Genomic DNA, 8601 nt, shown 5'->3' on the forward strand with positions numbered 1-8601 from the left:
TGATTTGGGAGTGTTTGAACCTAGGAAGGGCTCCTAGTATATTAGGGGCCATCTATTTCATTGCTTCAACCAGTTTGTAAATTCCAAGTTTCTGGAAAAAGTTACCCACTTTTTAGTTTGAACATTTAAGTTTAATTTTTTAAAAACTGAAACAATACATATTTTGGACACTATATTCTTCATCTGGATTCACCAATTGTTTACAAACACATTTAAATATACAGCCATCCCCCAGTATACACAGGGAGATTGGTTCCAAGATACACACATACCAAAATCTGCACCATACTCAAGTCCCAAGGTCACCCCTGCAGAACCTGCATATATGAAAATCAGCCTTCTATATACATGGGGTTTGCATCTCACAAATGCAGTATTTTCTTTCCTTATTTGGTTGAAAAAATCCACGTGAAAGTGGACCCACACAGTTCAAGCCCGCATTGTTCAAAGGTCAACCGTACTTTATTCGTCTGCCGAAACATTTTCGGGTGAGGTGTTATATCACCACTTCTAAATACTTGAGCATACATCTCCTAAGAATCAGGACATTCTCCTGTGTGACACGGTTTTCACATATCCATTTTTTTTTTAATGAACTGTCTACTTTTTAATGCTGGTATGGGCTACTCTCTTAATTCTTTGTTGAAACTCTTGGGGCTGAGCATGGTGGCTCACACCAGTAATTCAAGAGGTTGAAGTGAGAGGATGGCTTAAGGCTGGGAGTTTGAGACCAGCCTGGGCAACATAGTGAGACCCTGCCTCTATGAAAAAAGAAACGCTTGGGTGTCTTCACAGACCTATGATGAGATAAAATATATCTCTCCAGCAGATGTCAAATATAGCAAAACTTGCTCTTAGAGCAGAGTATCATTACCTGGATGTGGGGTGACCAGGGCTTAGTCTTTTTTCTTTTTTCTTTTTTTTTTTTTTTTGTTTTTTTTTTTGAGACAGAGTTTCGCTCTTGTTGCCCAGGCTGGAGTGCAATGGTGTGATTTCAGCTCACTGCATCCTCTGTCTCCTGGGTTCAAGCGATTCTCCTGCCTCAGCCTCCCAAGTAGCTGGGATTACAGGCATACACCACCACGACCAGCTATTTTTGTATTTTTAGTAGAGACGGGGTTTCTCCATGTTGGTCAGGCTGGTCTCGAACTCCTGACCTCAGGTGATCTGCCTGCCTCGGCCTCCTAAAGTGCTGAGATTATAGGCTTCAGCCACCACGCCCAGCCAGGGCTTAGTCTTTGATAAATCAAAGATCTCAGCTTTACCACCTAATACTTAGAAACAGTTACCTTTATGTTACAGGCTTTGTTCCCTAAAGTGCTTTTTATCAAACCTTCAGATTTAACCCCTAAAAGAGGTGATGGCTTTGGTGCACTCGGTGACCCACGTCTCCTTTGGTCTCACCTCTTCATTAGCACTGTTCAGCTTTTCCATTTCTGCTGCTGGTCTTAGAACTAGGGAAGCTGAAGGCTCCAGCAGGTGAGCCTGGAGTGTTTCATCAGGATTCTTCCTCACTGCCTTCACTGCTCCAGACACTGAAAAATAAAGGCCTGACTAGTCCATGCTTGCTGAGACAGAAGCACCTGCTGTCACTTAAGGCCTGTGTGCTGCTATCAAACCCACCTCATGGAGGGGGACAGTTGTGGGGGCATTTTTCTAAGCATTTCCCAAGAGTGAAGAAGAGGGATTGAAAATAACAGTGACTTAAAACTTGGAATTTCTCCCTGAGGGACCCAAACTTCCCTGGCCTGCCCTGAGGGTGGCCTGACCCAGGGTGTGATTGGAAATCTTACCCTGATGATTGCCCCCAAGCCACAGGCAAACAGGATCCCCACAAAATAAAAACATTAGGCTTGTAGCAAAGTGAATGGCTGTACTCTGACTAGTTCTTCACTGGAGGTAGAAGCAGCCCTGTAATTTTTGTTGTCTTCCACTGGGGAACAGATGGACTCTAGGAGACATTGAGGGCAGGGGCTCCACTCAGGCCCGCCACCCTTGCTCTCAGCTCTTCAGTAATTAATCTGTGGTGCTTTCTCATCCCTATGGCAACAGGTCCTAGTGTTACACAGACCACAAACACACGCAGGTCTGTCCCCACGTTTTTTTGTCCATCAAGCTTTGCCTCCTAGCAACTTGGCTCTCTTCCCTCATTGTTTGTTCTTGATCCAGCAGGCCTCTCCCTAGGGGAGGGGCTTCCCCTGCAACTGCTCTTGTGTGACCTTGAACAGGAACCTCCCTCTTTCTTGGCCTCCCTGCCTCATCTGCAAATTACTGAGATAGGACTTGTGGATCTTGAAGGTCTCCACTCCCATGTTATCAATCATTCTAAGTCACTTTTCCTCTAAACACATGCTCAAGTCCCAAGATACGGAACTTAACTCTAGTTCCCTGGTTCCAGTTTATAGAATTTTTTTAAGTGACCAATGCTCAGAATGCTTCTTTCTTTCTATAAAGCTATATTATATATATATATATATATATATATATATATATATATATATATATATTTTTTTTTTTTTTTTTTTTTTTTTTTTTTTTTTTTGAGACGGAGTCTCACTGTGTCACCCAGGGTGAGAGTACAGTCGCGGGATCTCGGCTCACTGCAACCTCCACTTCCCGGGTTCAAGCGATTCTCATGCCTCAGCCTCCCGAGTGGCTGGGATTACAGGTATGCACCACCATGCCCAACTAATTTTGTATTTTTAGTAGAGACAGGGTTTCTCCATGTTGGCCAGGCTGGTCTCGAACTCCTGACCTCAGGTGATCCACCCGCCTTGACCTCCCAAACTGCTGGGATTACAGACGTAAGCCACCATGCCCGGCCTCTATAAAGCTTTAGAGTTAGATCATAGAGATCACCTTGTCCATGATCTCGATTTGGCAGTGAGGATACTGAGCCCTAGAGAAGGCTTGCTCAAGGCCACATAGCATGTCAGGAGCAGAGACAGGATGGAACCTGGGTATCTTGACTCCCTACCAAGTTCTCTTTGCATCTGGTACTCTGCCTTTAGTTTGAATAATTGCCAGCATTTTGCAGGACTTTCTGCAGCAAATTTTCCAACCCTGCATCTGTTAGGAACGGAGCCAAACAGCAGTGTGACATTCACACATACCCAACAGCAAAACCACCATGATCTGCCTCCTCCCTGGATCCTAGTAGGTCTGCCTGAGCTGGACACCTCTGAGGGTCCCCATCCTTCATTGCTCTATGAGCAGAAACAAGCACCTGTGCAGGATGCAAGAGGCAGCAGAAAGAGACTAGCATTCACAGCCCAAGCAAGTTACTTAATCTCTGAGCCTCAATTTCCTCATCTGTAATCTGAGCATAACATTACCTATTCAGAGTTGTGAGTGCCAGTTAAGAAAAAGTGTCTGGCCAGGCACGGTGGCTCATGCCTGTAATTCCAACACTTTGGGAGGCCAAGATGGGCAGATAACTTTAGCCCAGGAGTTTGAAACCAACCTGGGTAACATGGTGAAACCCTGTCTCTACAAAAAGTACAAAAATTAGCCAGACATAGCGCCATGCACCTGTAGTCCCAGCTACTTGGGAGGCTGAGGTGGAAGGATCAATTGACCAGGAGGTTGAGGCTGTAGTGAACCGTGGTAACACCAGTGCAGTCTAGCCTAAGCGACAGAACAAGACCCTGTCACACACACACACACACACACACACACACACACACACACGAAGGAAGGGGGGCGAGAGAGAGAGAGAGAGGAAAGGAAAGGGAGAAAGGAAAGCGAAAAAGGAAAGAGGAGAGGAGAGAGGAGGGCAGGGGAGGCGAGAGGAGGGGAGGGAAGGAGAGAGGAGGGCAGGAGAGGGGAGGGGATGGGATCAGTGGGTGTCTAGCACATAGTTGGTACTCAACAACTCAACAAACGTCCATTTCCCCCACTCAACTCCCATTTCCAGGACTACACCATCAAAGCTCCATTGAGATTCTCATGGTAGGTGATCCTCAGCAAATTTTTTTTTAAAACCAACACTGTCCCTATTTAGCAAATATTTAATTCCTCTCATCTGTCTGGATGCTTCTATCTTCTTTTCCTGAACAATGCACTTGATGTGTGTAAGTATAGCATTGCCCAAACTAAACAGAATGCCCATTAAATAGGGATTCCAAAATCAAGGAATTGGCTTTTCCAATTTCCTGATATTTGGGGGCATCTGCCTCTTGGAGGTAGTAATGGGATTGAGATGCTATCTCCCATGCTTCTAAAGACTAGGGAAGCCTATGGCTGAGGCAGGAGAATTGCTTGAGCCCAGGAGTTCGAGACCTGGCAACGTAGGGGGATCCCTTCTCTTCAAAATTAGTCAAGCATGGTGGTGTGCACATGTAGTCTCAGCTACTTGGGAGGCTTAGGTAGGAGGATTGCTTGAGCCTGGGAGGTGGAGGCTGCAGTGAGTTGTGATCACACTCCAGCCTGGGTGACAGAGCAAGACCCTGTCTCAAAAAAACAAAAACAAAAAAAAGTAGAAACCAGGACTCCAACAGCCCCAGCTCTGCAACCCAGCCCTGCCCCTGGGCAGCTGTACAACTTTGGGCAAAGGCACTTAACTTCCAGGAGCCTCGGTGGCATCCAGAAAATGAGAAGAAAACATCTACCTCCCTCCTCTTGCCGCCAGGGCTGGAATAAGGGTGACATGAGGTGATGAGCTGAGGGGTCTGCAGTGGATTTCACTCTCAGTGTGTTTTAGGTATGCCACTCCCCAACCCTGAGCTGGCCCTGGCTCCCCTCCTTTCCTCCAGAAACCCCTTCATAACACAGCCAGGTGCAAGAGTGCCTGTGCCGACAGAGTCCTGGGTGTAGTCGAGGATGGCCGTGGGTAACTGCAAAGCAGAGAGAAGCTTCCTGGTCTTCCAGGCCTCGCCTTGGCCTCCCTTCTGTTGTCTCCCCACTCACAGGAACAGTTCTGAGACCCAGTTGTGACCAAGCTCCTCAGGCCACAGTGCTAAGCCTCTCCTCCTTCCTGGAATTCCCTAACCAACCCCCAAGTTCTGCCTATTCAAATCCTTTTCAACCCTCAAACTTTAGACTAAAGGCTCATCTCTTCCAGGAAGTCCTCCTGCTGGCCCCATCAGAGGAAGTCATTGTTTCTTCGGTTTACACAGCATTTAATCTCTGGACTTACGGCCCAATAAACTGTCTTCATCTCTGTCCAGTGAACCACACTTCTCAAAAGACTCCCTTACATTCTTTCTTTCTTTTCTTTTTTTTTTTTTTTGAGACGGAATCTCGCTGTGTTGCCCATGCTAGAGTGCAGTGGTGCAATCTCGGCTCACTGCAACCTCCGCCTCCTGGGTTCAAGCAATTCTCCTGTCTCAGCCTCCCAAGTAGCCAGGACTACAGGCGTTCACCACCATGCCCAGCTAATTTTTGTATTTTTAGTAGAGATGGGGTTTCGCCATGTTGGCCAGGCTGGTCTTGAACTTCTGACCTCAGGTGATCCACCCACCTCAGCCTCCCAAAGTGCTGGGATTACGGGCGTGAGCCACCGCACCCGGCTGACCCCCTTACATTCTTTTTTCTTTTTCTTTTTTTTTTTTTTTGAGATGGAGTCTTGCTCTGTCACCCAGGCTGGAGTGCAGTGACACGATCTCGGCTCACTGCAAACTCCACCTCCCAGGTTCGTGCGATTCTCCTGCCTCAGCCTCCCAAGTAGCTGAGACTACAGGTGCCCACCACCACCCCTGGCTAACTTTTTTGTATTTTTAGTAGAGATGGGTTTTCACGGTGTTAGCCAGGATGGTCTCGATCTCCTGACCTCGTGATCCACCCGCCTTGGCCTCCCAAAGTGCTGGGATTACAGGCGTGAGCCACCATGCCCGACCTCCCTTACATTCTTAAAAATTATGGAGAACCCCAAAGACCTTTGCTTTATGTGGGTTCTATTAATATTTACCAAATTAATATTAAAGCCGAGAGAAATTTAAGTATTTTCTTACTAATTTTTAAACAATAAATTTTAACATAATAAACCCTTTACAAGCTAAAATAAGATGGAGTCTTGCTCTGTCGCCCAGGCTGGAGTGCAGTGGCATGACCTCGGCTCACTGCAAGTTCCGCCTCCCGAGTTCACGCCATTCTCAGGCCTTAGCCTCCTGAGGAGCTAGGACTACAGGCACCCACCACCACACCTGGCTAATTTGTTTTGTACTTTTAGTAGAGACAGGGTTTCACCATGTTAGCCAGGATGGTCTCGATCTCCTGACCTCGTGATCCGCCCACCTCGGCCTCCCAAAGTGCTGGGATTACAGGCGTGAGCCACCGTGCTTGGCCAATAATTTTTTTAAACCATATAATCCCAGCACTTTGGGAGGCTGAGGTAGGAGGATTACTTGAGTCCAGGAGTTTGAGACCAGCCTGGCCAACATAGTGAGACCCCATCTCTACTAAAACTGTAAATTAAAAAAAATTTTTAAAAATTTTTTTAAAAACCTCCTATATTTTCTGAAACAAAAGAAAAAATTAGTAAGAATGGGCCGGGTGCGGTGGCTCACACCTGTAATCCTGGCACTTTGGGAGGCCGAGGCAGGCAGATCACCTGATGTCAGGAGTTCGAGACCAGCCTGACCAACGTGGAGAAACCCTGTCTCTACTAAAAATACAAAATTAGCTGGGCGTGGTGGCACACGCCTGTAATCCCAGCTGCTCAGGAGGCTGAGGTGGGAGAATCGCTTGAACCCGGGGGGCGGAGGTTGTGGTGAGCTGAGATCTCGCCATTGCACTCCAGCCTGGGCAACAAGAGCGAAACTCCATCTCAAAAAAAAAAAAAAATTAGTAAGAATGGCAGCGTGGTTTTACATTTGTGCAAATCTCTTTAGCATCTGGCTTAATAGAAGGCAGCTGGACTCACGTCTCCTTCAGCATTCAACCCGATGTCATATCACACGTCACGGAGCGTCTGGAAAACATGAATGAGTGTGAAAAAGGCATATCATGTCTTAGTGTTATTATGAGCCTAGTTCTAAGCTCTCAAGCCCTCTAATAAAAGGCCCCGGGCCCCACTTTGAGAACTGTTACAGCAGAGCAGGGGCTCCTTGAGACGAGGGCACCTTGTCTCAGTCGGCTCCATGAGCCCAGTGCCCAGCCAGACCCCGGCACAGCAGCCTCTCTCTCAATGATCACAGCGAACGAGCAGCTTCAGAGGAGCAGACCCAAGGGCGTGGCTCTCCCAGCTCATCATCCTCAAAGCTCAGCGCAGGGCCACTCTGTCCATGAAGCTGCCCCTGTGGCCAGGCTCTTAACATACGGCGTGGCAGGGATCCTGCTCTGTCTTGATCCAGCCAGAATGAGAAGTACTTTGTGGTCAGGGACTGTCTGATCCTCTCCAAGAGCACCTGTCCCTACAGCTCCCAAAAATCTCTTCCCTAAAGACCAAGTACCATTAGACTTCCAAGCGTCCAGGAAACAGCTTGACCCCCTAGACAAAAGCAAACTAAGGCCCTCCAGGGACGAATGGAGAAAAACTTGTGGGTGGAGGCATCTCCTTTCCTGAGTGCAAGGAGGGCAGCCCATCCTCTTTGCTTCCATCCCCAAGGGGTTCCTCACTCTGCCCCCGTGTCACTCTGATCCCTCTGCTCCCACAGCATGCCTCAGCCCCAATGTTGGGTGAAAGAGGTACATCATAGAAAACGTGAGCCTAAGATCAATCCAGTCCTAGGCTCAACTCTCATCTCTGTATCTTACCAGCTGTGTGACCCTGGGAAAGTGACATAACCTCTCAGAGCCCAGCACCAGCATCTGTAAAACGGTGACGCTACCTCATAGTTATGAAAGGAGAGAAACTGCATGTAGCCCTCTTGCCCAGACATTCTACAAATAGTAGCCAGAAATATGAGGCTCTCTCCTCACTTCCCTCCCTACCAAACTCTCAGCATAAGCATGGCTAACACAAAACAGATTACCAATCTCTTTCCTTTCTCCCTGAGGACAGCAGGGCTAGGCTGGGATTTTCCAAGAGGACTTCGCCCATGGAGAAACAGGCATGAAGTAATCTTGTTTACAGGGTGTAGGTTTCCTACTGTGCAACAGCCCCGATGGCTAGACTCCACACCCCAACCCTCCCCAAGACCTGGGCACCTTCTCCCCCTTCCCTGTCCTTTCTCCTGCGGGCTTAGGGTTCCCAGGAATGAGCAGCCAGTCCCCCCGCTCACACCATGTTCTTCTCTCCTTGTCCTAGTCACACCGGTGATCTACCAGGGCGCTTCCAAAGACCCGGCCTGGCCAATACCCCTGTCACCCTGGTGGGGAGGAAAGGTGGGCAGCTGGCTTTGTCCACCCCCTCCATCCTGCTTCTTTCTCAGACCACCCAAGGCTCCCTTCTGCCTGCAACTTCTCTCCCCTCCCAGCGATCCCCCAGGTGCTCACTCAGTGCCTCGGGTGATGGGGATGGAGAGCTCCCCTCGTCACTTAGTTTCCTCTGCTGGGTGTTCTCAGCCACCGCCTGTGCCTTTAAGAACTGCCACCCTGTGCCAGGGGCTTGACCTCAGCATCCTCAGCTGAGTTGGATTAAGGGACCATTTCGTGCCTTTGTGAATTCCTCCTGGCTGCCCTCCCTTCTCCCACACAGAGACAGAGTAGCCCATAGGCCAA

This window comes from Nomascus leucogenys, chromosome 15 (assembly GCF_006542625.1).
Source record: "Nomascus leucogenys isolate Asia chromosome 15, Asia_NLE_v1, whole genome shotgun sequence".
NCBI classification, from domain to species: Eukaryota; Metazoa; Chordata; class Mammalia; order Primates; family Hylobatidae; genus Nomascus; species Nomascus leucogenys.